Raw genomic sequence first — 21,665 nt, forward strand, 5'->3', positions numbered from 1 at the left:
TGAGAGAGGCACTTGAGGACTTAATCTAGGAGAGCTTCCATGTCAGATGCTTTGACCCTCAAGAGGAGAGTTCTTGCACACAGTAATCATAAGCCTCTCTCCCTGGTCCATGTCCTTGGATGCAATGTGCAAGCTTCATGACACAGAAAAATTAACAAAAAGAAAGAAAGAAAAAAAAGAAAAAGAACAAAGAAAAGAAAAAGAAATAAAGAGAAAGAAGAAAAAAGAAAGAAGAAAAGAAAAAGAAATAAAGAGAGAGAAGAAAGAAAAAAAGAGAAAAAGAGAAAGAAAGGAAGAAAGAATGAAAGAAAGAAGAAAGAAAAAGAGAGAAAAAGACAGAGGAAGGAAGAAAGGAAGGAAGGAAGGGAGGGAGGGATGAAGGAAGGAAGGAAGGAAGGAAGGAAGGAAGGAAGGAAGGAAGGAAAAAATTGTGTTGTGATACAACTCATGGGTTTACCATAAATTTAGATAAAGTGGGGGCCGGTGCTGTGCCACAGTCATTAAGCCTCTGCCTGTGGCACTGGTATCCCATACAGGTACCAGTTCATGTCTCGGCTGCTCCATTTCCAATCCAGCTCTGTGCTAATGACCTGGGAAAGCAGTGGATGGTGGCCCAAGTGCTTGGACCCCTGCACCCATGTGAGAGACCCAGAAAAATCTCCTGGCTCCTGGATTTGGATTGGCTCAGCTCTGGCCATTGTGGCCATTGGGGAGTGAACCAGCAAAGGGAAGACCTCTCTGTCTCTCTCCTGTCTGTCAAATAAGTAAGTAAATATTTAAAAAAAATAGATAAAGTGAAATTTTTCTGTGTAATTTCTGTTCTATAAAGTAAATCAGAAATTAGAGACTAAGCATAATTGGTTTTCCAATGTTTTGTAAATCAAAAATTTACCTCTTGTAGATTCATGCAGTAAAATTTACTTTTTCAAAGAGGGACAATTTTAACAAGAGCCTTCAAAGTATTTTCTATGATGAGCCAAATTCACTGTTGTCAGAAAAAAAATTTTAAATTTTAGGAAGGCCTAATAGAATGAATCAGATGTGCCTTCTATTCACATGACTTTGTAAGATTAAGAGAGAGTGCTTTGTTTCAACCTTTTTTTTTTTTTTGACAGGCAGAGTTAGACAGAGAGAGAGAGATGGAGAGAAAGGTCTTCCTTCCATTGGTTCACCCCCCAAATGGCTGCTACGGCCGGCATTGCACCAATCCAAAGCAAGGAGTCAGTTGCTTCCTCCTTGTTTCCCATGTGGGTGCAGGGCCCAAGCACTTGGGCCATCCTCCACTGCCTTCCTGGGCCACAGCAGAGAGCTGGACTGAAAGAGAAGCAACCAGGACAGAACCAGCACCCCAACCAGGACTAGAACCCAGAGTGCCAGCGCCACAGGTGGAGGATTAGCCTAGTGAGCCATGGCGCCAGCCTGTTTCAACCTTTTTCTTTTTTTTTTTTTTAAACTTTTATTTAATGCATATAAATTTCCAAAGTACGACTTATGGATTACAATGGCTTCCCCCCCCATACCGTCCCTCCCACCCACAACCCTCCCCTTTCCCACTCCCTCTCCCCTTCCATTCACATCAAGATTCATTTTTGATTATCTTAATATACAGGAGATCAGCTTAGTATACATCAAGTATGGATTTCAACAGTTCGCTCCCACACAGAAACATAAAGTGAAAAATAATAGATGATTTTTTTTTAAATGATGATGAAATCAGAGCAGACCTATTGTCATGTTTAATCCCAGTGAGAGTCAAGTTGGGAATTGATAATTTCTTTTTTTTTTTTTTTTTTTTTTACAGAGGATCAGTTTAGTATGCATTAAGTAAGGATTTCAACAGTTTGCACCCACATCGAAACACAAAGTGAAATATATTGTTTGAGTACTCGTTATAGCATTAAATCTCAATGTACAGCACATTAAGGATAGAGATCCTACATGAGGAGTAAGTGCACAGTGACTCCTGTTGTTGACTTTACCAATTGACACTCCTGTCTATGGCATCAGTAATCTCCCTATGCTCCAGTCATGAGTTTCCAAGGCTATGGAAGCCCTCTGAGTTCTCCGACTCTTATCTTGTTTAGACAAGGTCATAGTCAAAGTGGAGGTTCTCTCCTCCCTTCAGAGAAAGGTACCTCCTTCTTTGATGACCTGTTCTTTCCACTGGGATCTCACTCGCAGAGATCTTTTGCCAGAGTGTCTTGGCTTTCCATGCCTGAAATACTCTCATGAGTTTTTCAGCCAGATCCGAATGCCTTTAGGGCTGATTCTGAGGCCAGAGTGCTATTTAGGACATCTGCCATTCTATGAGTCTGCTGAGTATCTCACTTCCCATGTTGGATCACTCTCCCCTTTATTTACTCCATCGGTTAGCGTTAGCAGGTACTAGACCTGTCTATGTGCTCCCTTTGACTCCCAGTCCCTCCACCATGACCAACTGTGAACTGAAACTGATCACCTGGAACAGTGAGATGGCATTGGTACATGCCACCTCGATGGGATTGAATTGGAATCCCCTGGTATGCTTCCAACTCCACCACTTGGGGCAAGTCAGCCTGAGCATGTCCCAAATTATACATCTTTTCCCTCTCCCATTCCCACCACCATGTTCAACAGGGATCACATTTCAGTTAATTTTCAACACTTAAGAATAACTGTGCATCAATTACAGATCTAAACCAGTCATATTAAGTAGAACAGATAAAAAAACTACTAAGAGGGATAATGTATTAAGTTGTTCATTAACAGTCAGGGCTATGCTGATCAAGCCACCGTTTCCCATAGTGTCCACCTCACTCCAACAGTTTCCCTCTTGGTGTTCAGTCAGTCATCACTGATCAGGGAGAACATATGGTATTTGTCCCTTTGGGACTGGCTTATTTCACTCAGCATGATGTGTTCCAGATTCCTCCATTTTGTTGCAAATGACTGGATTTCGTTGTTTCTTACTGCGGTATAGTATTCTAAAGAGAACATATCTCATAATTTCTTTATCCAGTCTATCATTGATGGGCATTTAGGTTGGTTCCAGGTCTTAGCTATTGTGAATTGAGCTGCAATAAACATTAGGGTGCAGACCTCTTTTCTGTTTGCCAATTTAAATTCCTTTGGGTAAATTCCAAGGAGTGGCTACTAGGCTGATGAATATTGTCACTTGAAATGTTTTCATTTAAAACTGAATTCTAATTACCAATAATCAATCATTCAAATTAGTACATGATAATAGACATTAATTACTTTTCTTTTAGTATATCATAGTGACAAAACTGCAGTAGTAGCACATTTATAGTTTGTTCTGGAGTCCTTATTAAAATGTTTTTTTTTCTTGAAACTGTTTTGCTTTCCTAGTTTCTTTTTTAAAAAATTATTGAGTTACTTACCTGAAAGTCAGACTTTTCAGAAGAGAGAGAGGGAGAAGGAGAGAGAGGAAGACAGGGAGAGTACAAAGTACTGTTTGAAGATTACTTTTACAGTTAATTCTCATAGTACAACACATTAAGGACAGAGGTCCTACATGGGGAGCAAGTGCACAGTGACTCCTGTTGTTGATTTAACAATTGACACTCTTATTTATGGTGTCAGTAATCACCCGAGGCTCTTGTCATGCGCTGCCAAGGCTATGGAAGTCTCTTGAGTTCACAAACTCTGACCTTATTTAGACAAGGCCATAATCAAAGTGGAAGTTCTCTCTTCCCTTCAGAGAAAGGTACCTACTTCTTTGATGGCCCGTTCTTTCCACCAGGATCTCACTCACAGAGATCTTTCATTTAGGTCATTTTTTGCCACAGTCTCTTGGTTTTCCATGCCTGAGAAACTCTCATGGGCTTTTTAGCCAGATCTGAATGCCTTAAGGGCTGATTCTGAGGCCAGAGTGCTGTTTAGGGCATTTGTCATTCTATGAGTCTGCTGTGTATCCTATTTTCCATGTTGGATCATTCTCTGCTTTTTAATTCTATCAATTATTATTAGCAGGCACTGATCTTTTTTATGTAATCCCTTTGACATTTAATGCTATATTTATGATCGATTATGAACTTAAACTGATCACTTTAACTAGTAAGATGGCATTGGTAAATGTCAACTTAATGGGATTTGGAGTCCCATGACCTATGGCAAGAGAACAAATTTTTCAAATGCTGTTTAATTAAAAGCATATCCATGGGGTCTTGTATATTTTTTCTTATTTAATCTTTGAAGTACACCTCTACTTATGGATTGAATTCTTAATTCTGTGTGAGGAGAAATGTAGGTCAAAGTTTTCGTAATATAACAAAATTGCCTTGCAAAATATAACATGGCAAGAATTTGCATTCATGTGTACTTATTTTCAAAGCTCAGAATCCTAAACATGTACATCTTTAGGGGTGCATATCAGATGCAAATTTTATCTGGAATATTACCTTCTAGCTTATTCACACTATTGTTCTATATGACTCATTTGTAGTACTGCAAGAGGATTCCCCCTCTATTGGACCCATTTGCAATAACACCAACCTCTTATTCATATTTTCCAGTTCACTGTAGTTATTCATTTAATCATACATTAAAAAAGACTCTAAAATCTCATTCACCATGTCTTCTGGTTAAGGATGTAAACTTGGTAACTCCAAACATTTGCAGATCCTGTGACTGCATCTGACAGAGCATATGACTAGTGTATTTATACTGGTCTAACTAAACTCATCTTTACAAAATCACTTAATATGTGTATCTGTCTATATCTAAAAGTTATACAATTTTTTGTTCATGAGTACTTCATATCATCATGCATGGATTGAGTGTTTTCACATATTCACATCACCATTCCCTTTTCATGTGGAATGGATAATATGACATAATGTCTCTACTGATGCCATAAGAGTTATACATAGGGGCTGGCACTGTGGCATGTGCTGGCATGCAGCACAAAGAACTGAGTTTCCTGAAACAGAGAGTGGGAATGTGGGGACAAGGACGCAAAGAATGGAGCCAAGACAAATCCTGATCAAGGCTCGTTTATTCAAGAAGTCCAGTAGTATTTAAACATGACCAGTCATACACAAGAAGGCACACAAAAGATTTACATATCCAAAAGACTTTTGGTGTTACAAAGGGTTCCCAATAAGGTTCTTCTGCTTAACAGATCACAAAATGTTATCAATCATTGATTACAAGGGTATAATAAAACACCTAGGTGATAAATGCAGGTTTCAGGTGTGACTGATTATCTACACCATCTCTTGTGAGAAGTTTAGCAGTGAGATATGGTTCTTCCTGCCTCTTCCTGGAATCTCCTTAGCCTTTTGTCTGTGCCAGGATGTCTCCATCCATATGTTTAAGTGTAAACAAAAGGGGCAACTGCCTGTGGCTGCCCACATTTCCCCCTTTTTTATTTTTTGAGGCATTGTTCCTGTCTTAGGTTGCCCATGTCTCTTCTTGTCCTTACCCGTCATTGGACACCCCAGACATCCTCTGAGGCTCCTGTCTTAGGTTGGTACAAGGAGACCAAGTCTTACCCATCATTGGAATTCAATGCCACCCTTTTTGGCTTGGGGGTGAAGCTGTGAATGCAACTTTAAAATCTCAGACCAAATGGCACCAAATGACACAGAGAGGCCTCAGAATATACAGGGGAGGCACAGAAGAAAAAGCAGGAGCAGCAATAAAGGACCCAGCAACGTCAAAACCAGTGGGTCCATTGAGATCCACCAAAAGAAAAGGGATTAGTTAGAAACATATGCTGAAGTTCAACTTTTAGCTGCTGTACCAGATATTTTATGTAAGGAACATTATTTGAGATATTAAAGCAGCAACCTCCAGGAATCAAGTCACAGCTTATACAATCTTTCAGTAGTAAGTAGTCAATGGCAGCCCGGATGAGCAACACACCTGTCCGGACCTGATCAAGTTCTGTTAGGCAGAAAGTTAGGTATGAGCTTATGTGTGTGTGACAAAGGCCTCCGGAGAAGACTTCTATGTCCAGCATATGCATCTACATCTCAAAGTTATCCCAATAATGCTTCAGGGGCAGCCCAGTGTTTGCATCCTGCCCTGCCCCCTTCTACCTGATAACCTGCCAGGCAGAGATCCCTGCCCCTTCTGCCTGACAAATCTTCCACAATCTCCCAGGTGCAGCCCAGTATCTGCATTTCAAACACCATGCTCTGGATCCCCATTCTCTAGGGGGTCCTGCTCACCCTTCCTCTAAACTCAGGATGGCTCCAGCTAGACTTCCTCTTGTCTGATACCTTCAAGGGAAAACTCAGATAGGAGCTTCTTAGTATTTACAGCCATAAAATCCTTTGTTTCAGGAGGAGATGTGTGAAGACAAAGACCCATCTCCTTAAAAACCCTGGGCCTCAACCGGACTGTGCACTCAGCCTCTCTGCTGAGCCACCTGCCTGGTCTGGCCAGGTGTAATCTCTCCTCTCATCATGTAACCTCACTCCCCCCCCAGTCTCTCAGGCTCTGTCTGGAGGGGTGCCCATCCATCCTTAAGGATGTCCCTTCCCTAATAAACCTTGTTATTTTACCTCCCACTACTCTCTGTCTCACGCCTGAATTCTTTCTTGCGCAAAGACAAGAACCCTGCAATTTCTCCAGTAACAGTTCCTCAGCAATATTGGCTAAGGCAGCAGCAGTGGTGTTCACAGTTTTCGTAACAATACATGCTAGTTCTCTTAATCCGTATTTGCATAAGCAAGCCCAGCAGCTCCTGCCATGGAGGCAGCAAGAAAAAAAGCTTCCCAATCCCCGGGAACATGGAAATTATCAGTACATCCTTCATAAATCATACACGTATATCTTCTTTTGTACAGATTCTTATCAGCAGGTTTGAGGAGGGGTGCAACCCATCCAAGGGAGCATTTACCCCTATCATGAGGAGCTAGAGAGCTATATGCATAATAATCACCCAGAAAAACCCATCCTTTAGGAGCTTTGCTCCCATTGAATCGAGAAAGCTGAGTTTTGTTTAATTGCCAAGGCACATAGTATAACCTTTTGGTCGAATTGCTAATTTTTAGAGAAGTAGGGTTTATGCCGGTAATTTTTGTAAACTCCTTTTTAGTAGAAGGATCTCCCAGGATATTATTAGTTAACAGGTCTGTAGGAGAATCGGCTGTATTTACACAAAAGGATGATGTATTAGCTGAGGCAGCTAAATGTAGCCAGAAATTGCTACTTTCGACAGAGAAGGAGGAATTGACCATAGAGTTACTTTAACAGTTTTAACCAATACATCAACGAGGCCTTTTTTCCAGAGTTGACAAAGGTATACCCCGGAGTCTGACAATGTGACCAGTTTTAATATGCTAAAATCAGTATTCTCCCCCCCCTTTTTTTATTTATTTATTTTTTTTTTGACAGGCAGAGTGGACAGAGAGAGAGACAGAGAGAAAGGTCTTCCTTTGCCGTTGGTTCACCCTCCAATGGCTGCCGCGGCCGGTGCGCGCTGATCCGATGGCAGGAGCCAGGAGCCAGGTGCTTTTCCTGGTCTCCCATGGGGTGCAGGGCCCAAGCACCTGGGCCATCCTCCACGGCACTCCCTGGCCACAGCAGAGGGCTGGCCTGGAAGAGGGGCAACCGGGACAGAATCTGGCGCCCCAACCGGGACTAGAACCCGGTGTGCCGGCGCCGCTAGGCGGAGGATTAGCCTAGTGAGCCACGGCGCCGGCCCTATTCTCCCTTTTTGATTGATCAGTCACATTAAGCCATTGATTTTCAAGTATATCCCTCCCAATACGGAACAAGGTTTGATTGTTCCTTACCCATTGTACAAACCCTGCTGTTTTAATTCCATTATCATAAGTACATGAACAATTTAGAACTACCGGCGAACCAACAGAGGTGGTAACGTAAGTTTGGCTTGATGTGAGCCGGCGAGCCAGGATCCCGATCAGCAATGTTGTCATGATGATCAAGGGGCTGCTTCGTGACATTGTTTGCTGCACCAGTCGCTCAGGTAACCACCGCACTTCATTGTCTTTCTTTGAGAATATAGAAACATGTCCATGTCCCCATATTAAAACAGGGTCAGGTCCATACCACTGAGCAGTTACAGGGTCTTTCCATTTCACATAGACTTGTTGTCTTTCGGTTTCAGGATGCCAGTGACGATCAGCTGCAAATTTCCCTTGGTTATCCAGTATTAAAAAATTTAAGATGAAGAGAGCATGTGATAGCCATTTTTGCGGGGAATGTGCTATGGCCCCATATTCCCCCTTTTTTATTTTTTGTAAATGATTTTTTTTTTTAATGTGGCATGTGCATGTTCCACAATACCTTGTCCCTGGGGATTATAAGGAAGCCTGGTGTTATGAGAGATGTGGAAGTTAGTACAGAAGTGCTTAAAAGAGTTGGAAGTATACGCTGGGCCATTATCAGTCTTTATTTGTATAGGGGTTCCTAAAACAGCAAAGGCCTGAAGCCAATGAGAGATGACATGTTTGGCAGCCTCACCCGATTGCGGGGTGGCAAAAACAAAACCTGAACATGTTATCTAAAGAGACATATATGTATTTTAGCTTACCAAATTTAGGGAAATGGGTAACATCCATCTGCCAAAGCTATACACCATAGTGAGGGACCCAGAGAAATGTAACACAGGAAGGGCAGGATTTTACAATTTGCCTTGCCTGTTTCCGGGTGATTCCATATCTTAGTCCTAAGGTCTGGGCATTAAGGTGATGTAAATCAGGACCACGGGATGCTTTTTAGATTTTGTCAGTCTTTCTTTAAAGGATCTGGCTTCTGAGCCAGAGACTGGAGCAGCTAGAAAGAAACTGAAGTTTAGCATCATTTTACATCTTGGCACCACTTTTAATCTAAACAGCCCAATTGGTTATTATCTCTGTGAGATGAGGGATATATCTTTTGACATCTCCAGGGGCCCCTCTGGAGGTATCAAAAGTCCAGAGAATTTAAAACTTTGATTTTCAGAAAGTCTGTTGAAGGTGCCTAGAGAACTTAGAGTATCTGGTCAAAATAGAATTCCTTAACATTTAGGGCAATTTTAACACTTTTAGACCAGATCTGATCATAACAACATTTAACATAACTTTTTAAGACTTAATGCTTTTTATCAATCATAACTTAACAGACAGTAGAGTACACAGATTACTTTGGCAGAATATGGATTCTATATTTCTTGTTGTTGAATAGACCAGAAATAATAAAAAGAAACTTGAACATAAGAGTTAGTACACAAAATCATCACATAACTCAGAACTATTTAACAGAGTTAAAAAGAGCTTACAGGACCTAACTTTAGAAATGGCAGAGTAACTGATTAAGCAGACACTGTTAAACAGAGACGTTATAGTTTTTGCAAAAACAGATTAAGATTTATGATTCAGACCATTTTCAGATATTTACTAACATTAGTACACTTTTTTAAAAAAAAAATAACCCCATTGTTGTAAATTTAGGTCAGTGTAATTTTGGCATTAACACTCAACTTATAGAAAACCCTGTAAACAATATTTTAAAATCATAAACTTTTTACAACTTTTTATGACTTGCTCACACCTTCTGAAACTTTACACCCGTAGTTACTTTTCCATAGTTTTGAATTGTCATGAATGGACAACCTCTGAGAACACATGCTGACAAACTCAGTCTCTTATCAAAGACGTGAAAAGTACACATAATACGTTTTTCATGTTTTACTTAGCACCAATGCCTAGATGACTTAAGACACTGAGTTATTAATGAATACCACACCATTATCTGAATTAAAAGTCAAAATTACATTTCCATGCTTTTAAGAAACATAAGGACAACACCTCCTGAGCAGCAAACACAGTCACTAGTGCATGGTTACAGCTTTGAAAAGATCTTTATCCTTAAGAGAAACAAGTTTAAAGCATATCAAAGAAATGTAAAACTGAGCAAGTGAACCAAAGGGCAGGGCGTTTGCATTAACCCAATTTTCTGAACCAATCTGTATTGGCTTACTTTAGTTAACAACATAAAGGCTTGTATACACAGAATTTACTCTCATTTTTATAAGACTACTCTAGCTGAAAATCAAAAACATGAATACAACATAGATCTGACATCATTTACTACATTTTAATACACTTTGTTGAAGGGTTAAAAAGTTAAAAGCCGCTCCCCCCCCACCTCCTCTGGTGAACTTTCCTGACCTCGTTAGACTTGCTCTGCATAGCCATTCTCTATAAAGTTAATTAGTCAGTAAATTACCCCAATGTGAGCCTAACCTTAGTTTCACCTAAGTAAGATAGAAGAAGTCACCGTATATCTCCTTGCCTCCTGGAACCCTGACCCCACCATGTGTCCCTTATCGCCATTCGGCTGCATTCCTAGGTATCATCAAGGCAGTTCCTGCAACCTTGTTGTGTTTGTTGTGTGGCCCTCCCTTTTGGCAATAGGAGGCTTTTTGATACTCCCTGTATAGGCCATATGGTTCTCTGAGGTCTAATCAGGCCCTTACTTGATATCCTGTACTCCCTGTATTCATAAATCAACTGGTTGTAAAATCACTTAACTTGTATCAATTGTTTACTCTATACCTCTGTCTGATCTATGCAATGATTGATTTTCTTTGTTTAAACGTGTATAAAAACCCCAACCCAAGACTATTTGGGGCCACTCGCCTGTACTGGGATGGGGGCCCCGACATGTCGGATCATCAATAAACCTTACCCTTTGTTAATTGCATGAGAGAAAGTCTCTTGGAGCGTTTTTGGGGTGGCAAGAGCAATCCAACTCTAACATTGTATAATTTGAATGGACTCAAACAGTTGTACTTTAACAAATTTTTGAGTCTCATCCTTTGAGAGTTCCAGGGATCCAACTGGAAGCCCCAAAGTTGAAAGACTCGGTTTAGAATTTAAAATGTCAGAGAGTCAAACTTCTTTAGTTAAAAATTAGTATGTTTAACCAAGACTGTGGGCTAGATCTGATCAGTTAGGTAATCACTCAAACATTAAAACAGGAAAATAACCTAAACAGCTTCTCATTGCAGTTTTTCCAATCAATACTCATACTGGCAATAGAAAAACATGAAACCTTCAAGACACATGAAAACTCTCATTAGATAAGTTAGCTACAGTAGCACAGAAAAGAGTTGATCATCAGCATATGAGCCCATTGTTTAAGTTTCCATTAACTGTAAAGAGAAAAACCCATCAGTTTGGAAAGGGTTAATGGATTAAGGTTCTTGTTCCCTTAGGTAAGGCCAGCACTAGCCAAAGGCACTTCCTCTGCCCCCCTCCTAGTGAGGAGCTGTATTGAATTGGAAATGGGGAGAAAAAAAGCAGCCCTGGGCAGCACTCTCCCAGGAAATATCTGGCTAGGCCTGCATGGGTGCAGCAGGCCACATTGGCTGGAATGGAGCGCAGAGAAAGGCTATGGTTCCTCTTTTACAGGGAAGGCTGCACACGCCAGGGCCTAGCAGGACTGGCCGTGGGGTTGGGTAGGTGCGCCGATTCACCAAGAGTGCTGGGAACCTCCTATAGCGCCTAGTCTAATTAAAACAGCCACCAAGTTGAGATCTTCAACCAGAGCCAGATCCAATCAGAGCTACTGCAACCACTCAATTAAAACAGATAGTTAATAGTGTACAAAAGCATACCACAACTCTCTCCATTCATCTTCTCTTCCGTTATGATCATAAGGACATCTATATATTTCCAAGATCCAATAAAATTAATTTTTCTCCAGTAAAGTGATTACTTAATTATTCTTCAGCTTATTTTCAGTCTTCTCTTATTTTTAATTCAACTTTCTGCAAACTTTTTGAAGTATGCTTCTTATGTTGGTTGCTAAATAATCTCATGGGCCTGGCACTGTGGCATAGTGGGTAAAGCCACTGCCTGCAGTGCTGGGATCCCCTATATATGCTGGTTCAAGTCCTGCCTGTTTCACTTCCCACTCAGCTTTCTGCTATGGCCTGGGAAGGCAGTGGAAGATGGCCCTAGTCCTTGAGACCCTGCAATCACATGGGAGGCCCAGGAGAAGCTCTGGATCCTGGCTTCAGATTGTCTCAGCTCTGGCTGTTTGTAGCCATTTGGGCAGTGAACAAGTGGATAGATGATCTCTCTCTCTCTCTCTCTCTCTCTCTCTCTCTCCCTCCCTCTCCCTCTCCCTCTCTTTCTGCCTCTCTGTAAATCTGCCTTTCAAATAAAAAAATATTTTAAATCCTTCCCTATTCTCATTAGAGAACAGACATGAACTAAATTAAAAAAAAATGGGGCTGGTACTGTGGCACAACTGGTAAGACTATTGCTGGCAGAGCTGGCATCCATATGGGCACCGGTTCAAGTCCCAGCTGCTCCACTTCCAATTCAGCTCTCTCTATGGCCTAGGAAAGCAGTAGAAGATGGCCCAAGTCCTTGAGCTCCTGCACCTGCTTGGGAAACCTGGAAGAAGCTCCTGGCTCCTGGCTTCAAATCAGTGCAGCTCCAGCTGTTGCAGCCAAATGGGGAGTGAACCAGCAGGTAGAAGATCCCTCTCTCTCTGCTGCTGATCCTTCTTTCTCTCTGTAACTCTGACTTTCAAATAAATAATCTTTAAAAAATTTTTAAAATAAAAACTTAATAGTCTCATGCCTTTCTAACGTTCTGTGCATTTTCCTTCTCTTTTTTTTAAATTAACATGATATCCTCCAGAAGCTAGTGTTCTGTTTTGCTTTAAAGATTTATTTATTTAATAGGCAGTATTACAGAGAGAGGGAAAAAGACAAGGAGAGAGAGAGAGAGGGAAAAATAGAGAGAGACAGAGGGAGAGAGAGAGAGAGAGAATATTCCATCCATTGTTTCACTCACCAATGGCTGCTATGTCCAGGGCTGGGTCAAGCTGAAGCCAGAAGTCAGGATCTTCATCCAATTCTCCACATGAGTACACACTCTCAAGTACTTAGGGCATCTTTTGTTGCTTTTCCAGGCATATTAATAAGGAGTTATCAGAAGTAAAGCAAGCCAGGACTAGAATCAGTGCCCAAATAGGATGCCAGCACTCCAGGCAGCAGTTTAACCTGCTAAGCCACACGCTGGCTCTCCATTTTCCTTCTCTCTTTCCTAAAGATGAGAAAATATGTATTGATCTATTTTTAGTCTTAGTCTATTTTGTGTTGTTACAAAACCAGTGTACAATGTGTATTTATAAAGAAAAAGTGTATCTTACAGTCCATATGAGAAGTCCATGATCATGAGGCCCCATCAGGAGAGGGCCATATTCCTGTAACTTAACATGGCAGAAGTCATTACATGGTGAGAGAGAGTGTAAGAGATAAAACTTATCACCTCAAGGTCCTTTCAAAATTGCTGTCAATCTATTCCTGAGGGTTGAAACTATTGTCTTGGGGACTTTTTTTTTTTTTTAAGATTTTGTTTATTTGAGAGGTAGAGCTACAGACAGAGGGAGAGACAGAGAGAAGGGTCTTCCATTTGATGGTTCACTCCTCAAATGGTGACAATGGCTGGAGCTTGCCCAATCTGAACCTAGGAGCTAGGAGTTTCCTCCAGGTCTCTCACATTAATGTAGGGGTCAAAGCACTTGGGTCATTCTCCACTGCTTTCACAAGTGGCAGAGAGCTGGATTGGAAGAGGATCAGCCAGGACGTGAACTGGTAACCATATGGGATGCTGGCACCACAGGCAGAGGCTCAGCCCACAGTGCCACAGCACCAGTCCCAGATATTAGGTTTTCAATGCATCATCTGGGATGATACATGTTAAAGTCAGACCTTTTTTAAAATTATATTACATTTTTATTACTATTCCAATTTATTAGGCCTACAAGTAGAACTTTTTATTGTAGTTATTCTATTTTACAGCTATTGAAATTAAATGTCAGTTTTTTTTTTAATTTAAGGTAAACAGATTTCATGTATTTCATATATACAGATTTAGGAACATAGTGATACTTCCCACCCTATCCTCTCTCCCACCCACACATCCCCTCTCATCCTTTCTCTCTAATTCCCTGTCTGATTTTTTCCTTAAAGATCCATTCATTTTTTTTTTGAAAGGCAAAGTTACAAAGACAAAGGAAGGAAGAGACAGAGAGAGATCTTTCATCCACTGGTTTACTCCCCACATGGCTGCGATGGATGCAGATGGGCTGGTCCAAAGCCAGGAGCCAGGAGCTTCTTCCAAGTTTCCCATGTGGTTGCAGGGGCCCAAGCCCCTGAGTGATCTGATATTTTCTGGACACATTAGCAGGGAGCTGGATTGGAAGTGGAGCCTCTGGGACTGAAACTGGGCACAGTTCTCCATACTACACCACAGTGCCAGTCCTACTTCTCTTACTTTCTACACTGATCTACTTTCAGTGGACTCCAGCCCTACTTCTCTTACTTTCTACACTGATCTACTTTCAGTGGACTTTTTACTCTTAAGATTCACCCTATACTAAGTAAAGAGTACAGCACTGTTGTTCAGCAGTAGAGACAAGGGCTGTAAACAATCATAAACTCTCAAAATGTCAATTGCACTCCTATACATTCCATTTTTTGCTGCTCTATTAGTTACCACAGATCAAGGAGAACATAAGGTGTTTGTCTTTTTGGGATTGGCTTATTTCACTAAATTTAATGGTTTTCAATTGGATTCATTTTGTTGCAAAACAAAGGATTTTGTTATGTTTTATAGCTGAGTAGTTATTTATTTTATATATATATATATATATATATATATATATATATACACACAATGTTTTTATCCAGTCATCAGTTGATAAAAGTCTAGTGGAATCCATATCTTAGCTATTGTTAACTGAGCTACAATGAACATGAGGATACAGATAGCTCTTTCATATGCCTATTTCTTTTTTTTTAATATTTAATTAATTTATTTGAAATACAGAGTTACAGAGAGAGGTAGAGATAGAGAGAGAGGTCTTCCATCTGCTGGTTCACTCCCCAGATGACTGCAATGGCCAGAGCTGCACTGATCTGAAGCCAGGAGCCAGGTGCTTCTGCCACATCTCCCATGTGGTGCAGGGGCCCAAGGACTTGGGCCATCTTCCACTGCTATCTCAGGCCATAGCAGAGAGCTGGATTGGAAGAGGAGCAGGCAAGACTAGAACTGGTGCTCATATGGGATGCCGGCACTTCAGGCCAGGGCATTAACCTACTGCACCACAGTGCTGGCCCCTCATGTGCTTATTTCATTTCACTTAGATTAATTCCCAGGATTGAGATTGCTGAGTCATATACTATATCTACTTTCAAGTTTCTGAGGTGTCTCCATACGTCTTCCACAACAGCTGTGCTAGTTTATTTTCCCACCAATAGTGGATTAAGATGCCTTTTCCCCACATCCTGGCCAGCATGTGTTGATTGTTGATTTCTGTTTGAGAGCCACTCTGACAGGGGTGAGGTCAAACCTCATTGTGATTGTGATTTGTACTTCCCTGGTGACTAGTGATATTGAGCATTTTTCACTTGCCTGTGGTTTTTAAAATTTTCTCTTTTGATAAGAGCCTGTAGAGCAGCTCACATTGGTTGCCCAGAGAACCAGCTATATCCTGTGCCTTCTTATGCAGTCACAGGGTTTCCACAGTCTCAGCACACAGGGCTCCCATTGTCAATGGGTGCAGAGGATTTGATCCACCTTGCTAGACTGTCTCATTCACAGAGAGGCAGAGACATTCCAAGAGCCTTGACAGTTTGAGCATTGGAGCCTGTGACATGTTGAGAGATTGGGGGGACCTCAGTAATATGTGAGTGCACAGACTCTAGTCAATTTGCCAGCCAGACTCAAAGTCAGTGGGAAACATGGAGTTTTCCTTCTGTTAGAATCTAGATCACACACATGCACAATAGCCACCAACCAAATGCTTCCTTCTCCCCATCAGTTGCAAGTTGCATGCATTCAAGCTGCTGCCACTGGTACTGGTAGTAGATGGCATCTTGTCTCAGCCAGGTACTGGGCACGTGCACAAGAGCTTCTGCATCTTCTGTTTCTGTCCAAAATGGTGCCCACCTTCTCTCAACTGGTTATTGGGCATCATTGCTTAGTGAATGTAGTGAGAGAAACATGCCCCCCTAGTTTTTTACTGGGTCAGTGGGTACACTTTCCCCTCAGAGCTCCAGGCCAGACTCATGTTAACATCTCCCTCTGTCTACATCACCAGTGGTATGGGTTGCTGCAGTCTGATCTCACCTCACTCTCCAAAGCTGGTGCTTTCTCCTCCTCTTGGCTGCTGGCATCATGTTGTGTCTGTGTTCATGTTGCATGTCTGCATCTTCCACACTGATCCATGGTGTTTCTCTCCTGTAGAATTTCCACTGCAGTTTTTTCTAACTCTTCCCCAATAATGTACTTCCAACATTTTTTGAAACTAGTTACCACTAGTATATGCCCTTCCCTATTCCACCTTCTTTGAATCCTCCAACATGCATGCTTTTTATGGAATTTTAGCTACATAAAATCTGGAGATACTCTATTGAAAAATGCTAACATGGCATCCCCAGGGTATCCCTGTATTAAGAGGAACATAGCTAATATCATTGAATTATTGTCCATTGTTCAGTTGTTAGTGACACATGATCTTTCTTTGCAATTCTGTAATTAATTTGGGTAATAATTCTTAAAATTATATTATCTTTACTTGTTGCTGTTGATTTCTCAACAATGTTGCAGTGGATTCATTTCTGAGAGGAGCAGCATGGTGGGGGCAAGAGGTGCGGAGTCACCACATAGACCCCAGGAGTCAGGTGAAAGCAGGCTTGAGGCGAGCAGCCCACAAACTTGTTTATTACAGTTGGAATAACATCTTATATAGCCAAGACCAGCCAATCTGGTCAAGGGGTAACCTATGCCCCAACCAATCACAGCCTGTTGCCAGGCAGGCTCCATTGCCAAGTGGGTTTCAAAGCCATTCCTGAGTAACTGACACTCGCTTGCCAGTGGCCACCTTGGCATGGCCTTCTCATTCCACCACATTTACTAACTTACATTTTTTACAAAATCAGTAGCAAATGAATGTCTTCATGAAACTAAGTTGTGTTTAATCTTTGCTAATTAATAAATTGTGTATGCCCTTTCAAGAATTCTTTCCAGCCTGTAATCATGGGTAAAACACTATTCTTGCATAGGGAGGTTTATTGTTTTTGTTCTTCCAGCTTATATATCTGTTATTCTGTATACATTTCTATCATAATCTAGTTTTGCACAGTGAAATGTAGGTACAATCCTGACCAGTTCTCTCACTACTGTTGTTCCCCCTCTTCGCGGAGGAATGACACTAGACCCTGCGCTGTTCTTTTGTCTGCTCAGCCCTTCCCGGGTTTGCTGCTGGTTCTTCCCGGGTGGGCTGCCATCCTTCCACCTCCGTGGAAGGGCGGCTCCCCCTGCCACTTTCCCCACTTCCGCGGGGGAGTGGCACACCACCGGCCGGCTCTCTCGGGGGCTGCTCAGATGTTTCTCAGGTGTTCCTGGTGCATGTTGTCTCTCCTCCTTTATAGTCCTCTTCCACCAATCCCAACTCTGCTACCCACATGTGGAGCACGCTGCTCTCCTCCAATCAGGAGCAGCTCCTGCAGCTTGTCAAGTTGGTGAGAGGCAGCTGTGTAGAAGCTGTTTCCTCCTCTCCCAGCGCCATATTGTGGGAGAGCAGATGCATAGAATAAGTCTTAATTCCAGTAACTTAGTCTAGTCCGAGTTGCTCCCCACAACTACCACCTTCTTTCACTTTCTCTTCCAGATATAGTTCTATTGACTTCTACATGTCTACATGTTTCTAAGACCAGAGAAATTAATATATCTCAGTAACTTGCTACTTCATCATTTCTCAGCTCATTTTACATTGTGCTTTAGGACCTTTATGAAAATTTGTTACTTAAAATGGAACGGCAAACACAACATTCATCATTAGAGAATGCACATGAACAAGATAAAGTTGGCACGGTTATAAGAAAATAGAGCCATGTAAGCTGAGAGCAAATTAATATCTTGTCTTTCTCCCACCCATGTACTAACCAGGCCTGACCCAACTTAGTTTCCAAGATCAGATGAGATTGGGAGTGGGAGGTTCAGGGTTGTATGGCTTTAGATAGTCTCTTGTCTTTCTGATGCTATAGCAAAAAGATATATTTGTTACATTTCAATTTAAAAATTAATTTAAAAATTAAGAGGAAATTTGCTAAATACCTATGAGATGTATTCTGAAACAGAACCTTTATGAGTCATAAAGATGATGTTGTGCATAGTGTTTTAGTTCAAGGCTGGAAATAAACACTCAATATGCTGCAGAGCCAAGAATTACCTAGTGTTAAAATATAAACAGGGGCCAGCACCATGTCTTAGTTGGTTAATCCTCCACCTGCGGTGCCAGTATCCCATATGGGCACTGGAACCCATATGGGTTCTAGTCCTGGTTTCTCTTCTTCCAGTCCGGCTTTCTGCTGTGGCCCAGGAAGGCAGTGGAGGATGGCCCAAGTGCTTGGGCCCCTGCACCTGCATGGGAGACCAGGAGGAAGCACGTGGCTCCTGGCTTCAGATCAGCACAGTGCCATCCGTAGCTGCCATTTGGGGGGTGAAACAACAGAAGGAAGACCTCTCTCTCTTTCTCTCACTGTCTAACTCTACCTGTCAAATTAAAAAAAAGCATAAACAGGTTATTTAGCTTATTTTGGAATTGCTAAAACAGTATGATCTTTGATAGCCTTTTGGAGCCTGTACTTATATATATAGATAAGACCAGGAGTATGTGGAGGACAAAATCTATTGTGTGGCCTTAAATAATTGTCCATGCATTTTTCTCAGTCTATTAATGTAGGTTGCACAGACACTTTTTAATGTTATATTTTCAGGCAAATCATTCTACTATACATTTGAATTTTAACCTACTCAAATTAGTCTTAATTGAAACCCTGAAACACCAGTAACATAAATTATAGTCAGAGCCAAAGGCTATTCTCTAATCATTGCATTAATTGAATCTTTTGTCATGTCTAAAAAATAGTTTTATCTTCAAGAGAAAGGGAGCTAGGAAGAATGAGACATATAGGTAGAGAGAACACTTTTTTGCATTAATTCATTCCTCAACACCCACAGCAGCCAGACCTGGGCCAAGACTGAATACAAGAGCCAGAAATGTAGTCCCAGTCTCTCAGAGGTAATGATAGAAGCCTAATTAATTGATTCTGGAAGTCACATCCAGGCACTCTAAAGTAGAACTAGGGTATCTTAATAGGCATCATAGGCCGGTGCTGTGGCTCACTAGGCTAATCCTCAGCCTGCGGTGCCAGTACTGTGGGTTCTAGTCCTGGTTGGTGTGCTGGTTCTGTCCCGGTTGCTCTTCTTCCAGTCCAGCTCTCTGCTGTGGCCCAGGAAGGCAGTGGAGGATGCCCAAGTGCTTGGGCCCCTGCACCTGCATGGGAGACCAGGAGGAAGCACCTGGCTCCTGGCTTCAGATTGGTGCAGCACAATGGCAGTAGTGGCCATTTGGGGGTGAACCAATGGGAGGAAGACCTTTCTCTCTGTCTCTCTCTCACTGTCTGTCTGTCAAAAAAAAAATTGGCATCATAACCACTACACTAAATGCATAACGCCCATTTAAATGTTTTTCTTTGGCATATTTGAAAGTACTATATATGATTTTCCCCTGGTAATTCCTCTCTGTTTCTATCAGAACTCCACTGATGGTTTCTTGTATTTTCCTCCTGAAACCATCTGCATTCTCCTTAACATTACCCATCTAGGTATTCCCCCATTGATCCCAATCTCTGATTCTGCTTGACTGATTTTGCCATCTGTAATCAGACACTTCTCTTTCCAGTCTGAACGTCTTCCATGACCTTTAGACTATAGTTCCTTCTCCATCTTGAATGCTTCTTTGTAGCTGTTCAAATAATACCTCACACTTGATTCTCAAATGAAACCTGCAGCTTTCATTCTTTTTTATTTGTATATGGTATTAGTACAAGCCAGCCATGACTTAAATCAACATAATGGGATTTTTGTTGGACTCCTCATTTTCTATCAGGTCTAATTTCAGATCTTTCTTTGTCTTTAAATTTGTAATCTCATTTTTCATTGCTTGATTTTATTTTTACACTAGGTGGACAGAAAGCAATCCTCCTTAATAAAGTTGACAATTAGCTTCACTCAGAACATTTTAGCAATGCACGTTAAAAAAATTCATCTTACAAATTGTTCTGCAATCCAAATATACAACAACTTGAAAAGCGATGTTTAGAAAACAAAATCCAATGTAAAAAGACAGATTAAAGGCTATGGAGATGTACCTGGACTCAAATTGAGTTTTGCCCAAAAATTGCTGTATGTTGTCATCTTGCTTACGCCTGGTCCCCATGACAGTCTGGTTTGTCCTTTCTCTGAACTTCAATTCTTCCCGTTCCTTCATGGATCTGAAGACTCTCGTTTCCTCCTTGAAGGACTTTGCATCACTGTCTTCTGCTGAGAGTTGGGACAATGTTGGATTGCTGGTGGAACAAGCCCACCACAAACTATAAATACACTCTTCCTGACCAATGACTTGACTGAGCAGGTGATGGGGGAGGCTCTGCATAAGAAGGCAGATCTCATCTTTTCCTACCTTCCACCTATTTTCCTACACATAAAGTGTATTACCTGGACATCCTGAAAGGGGCGCCTGGTGTTCCGGGCTTTGGAGAACAGAGTTGGCATCTACTCTCTTCACACAGCCTATGATGCTGCACCCCAGGGATTGAAAAAGTGGTTTTCCAAAGGACTTGGAGCCTGCACATCCAGGCATATATATCCTTCCAAAGCTCATGGCTTTCCTATAGAGGGAACCACTGAGTACAATTCAACATTAACCATACCCAAGATATGGACAAAGTTGTGTCTGCAGTGAGAGAAGTTGAAGGTGTTCCTGTCACTTCTTTTTCTGCTAGGATTGGTGAGGAGAAAAATAAGGATCCGCCTGAATTGTACTGAGAAGCCTTTGATGCAGGTGGTGGCTCAGCTCTCTCAAAACAGATAACTTTACCAGAGATCTGAAATTCTGTCACTGCAGAGAAGCCTTTGCTCTACATACTGGAATGGGTCGATCATGCACCCTGGATGAATCTGTTGCCTTGGCAACCATGATTGAGCGAATCAAAAGACACCTCAAACTAACTCATATTCAATTAGCTCTTGGGGTAGGAGGGACCTTAGCATCATGAGTCAAAGCTGTGGCCCTGTGTGCTGGTTCTGGGAGCAGTGTCCTGCAGGGTGTGGAAGCAGACCTGTACCTCAGGGGTGGGATGTCCCATCATGATGGTCTGGATGCTACTTCCCAAGGAATAAATGCCATCCTCTGTGAACACAGTAACACTGAATGAGGCTTTCTTTCTGACCTTTGTGATATTCTGGGTACCCGCTTGGAGAATTAGATTAATATTATCTTGTCAGAGACAGACAGGGCTCTTCTTTGTGTGGTATAAGGCATACAGAAACATCAAGATGATACAACCTACAGATTGCATCTCCACTCATGTGGATATGTAACATGAGTCAGTGGAGTTTATATATCTTTCTGGAAGAGTATCTTAAGATGGATGAGGATGCTTCAAAAAGTTCATGGAAATGTTTATTTTGAGAAAACTACATAGATTAAAAAAATTCACAAAATACACAACTTTTAGCTCCATTTTCTGCAAACCTTTCTTAACTGCCCTTATATTATCTTTTCTAGTTTATCTGGTTCAACAAATGTTATAGTTCATAAGGAAATAACTGAAC

The 21,665-nt window shown here is 41.5% G+C and overlaps 1 long non-coding RNA gene and 2 pseudogenes across 1 annotated transcript in view; 1 reads left to right on the plus strand and 2 right to left on the minus strand.

The window, feature by feature from the left end:
• LOC100345477 (E3 ubiquitin-protein ligase TRIM13-like) overlaps positions 1-7,190 on the minus strand; it is a 28,061-nt pseudogene extending 20,871 nt beyond the window's left edge.
• LOC149123280 (uncharacterized) overlaps positions 1-8,858 on the minus strand; it is a 264,057-nt gene extending 255,199 nt beyond the window's left edge. Inside the window, exon 1 of the long non-coding RNA XR_016217722.1 lies at positions 8,798-8,858. This is a non-coding gene — a long non-coding RNA (uncharacterized LOC149123280). The remainder of the gene's footprint in view (positions 1-8,797) is intronic.
• A 10,988-nt stretch (positions 8,859-19,846) lies between these two features.
• LOC100338461 (NIF3-like protein 1) lies at positions 19,847-21,419 on the plus strand (annotated as a pseudogene).
• The last annotated feature ends 246 nt before the right edge of the window (positions 21,420-21,665 follow it).

The sequence above is a fragment of the Oryctolagus cuniculus genome, chromosome 12, assembly GCF_051225735.1.
Source record: "Oryctolagus cuniculus isolate XC-2025 breed Fujian yellow rabbit chromosome 12, ASM5122573v1, whole genome shotgun sequence".
NCBI classification, from domain to species: Eukaryota; Metazoa; Chordata; class Mammalia; order Lagomorpha; family Leporidae; genus Oryctolagus; species Oryctolagus cuniculus.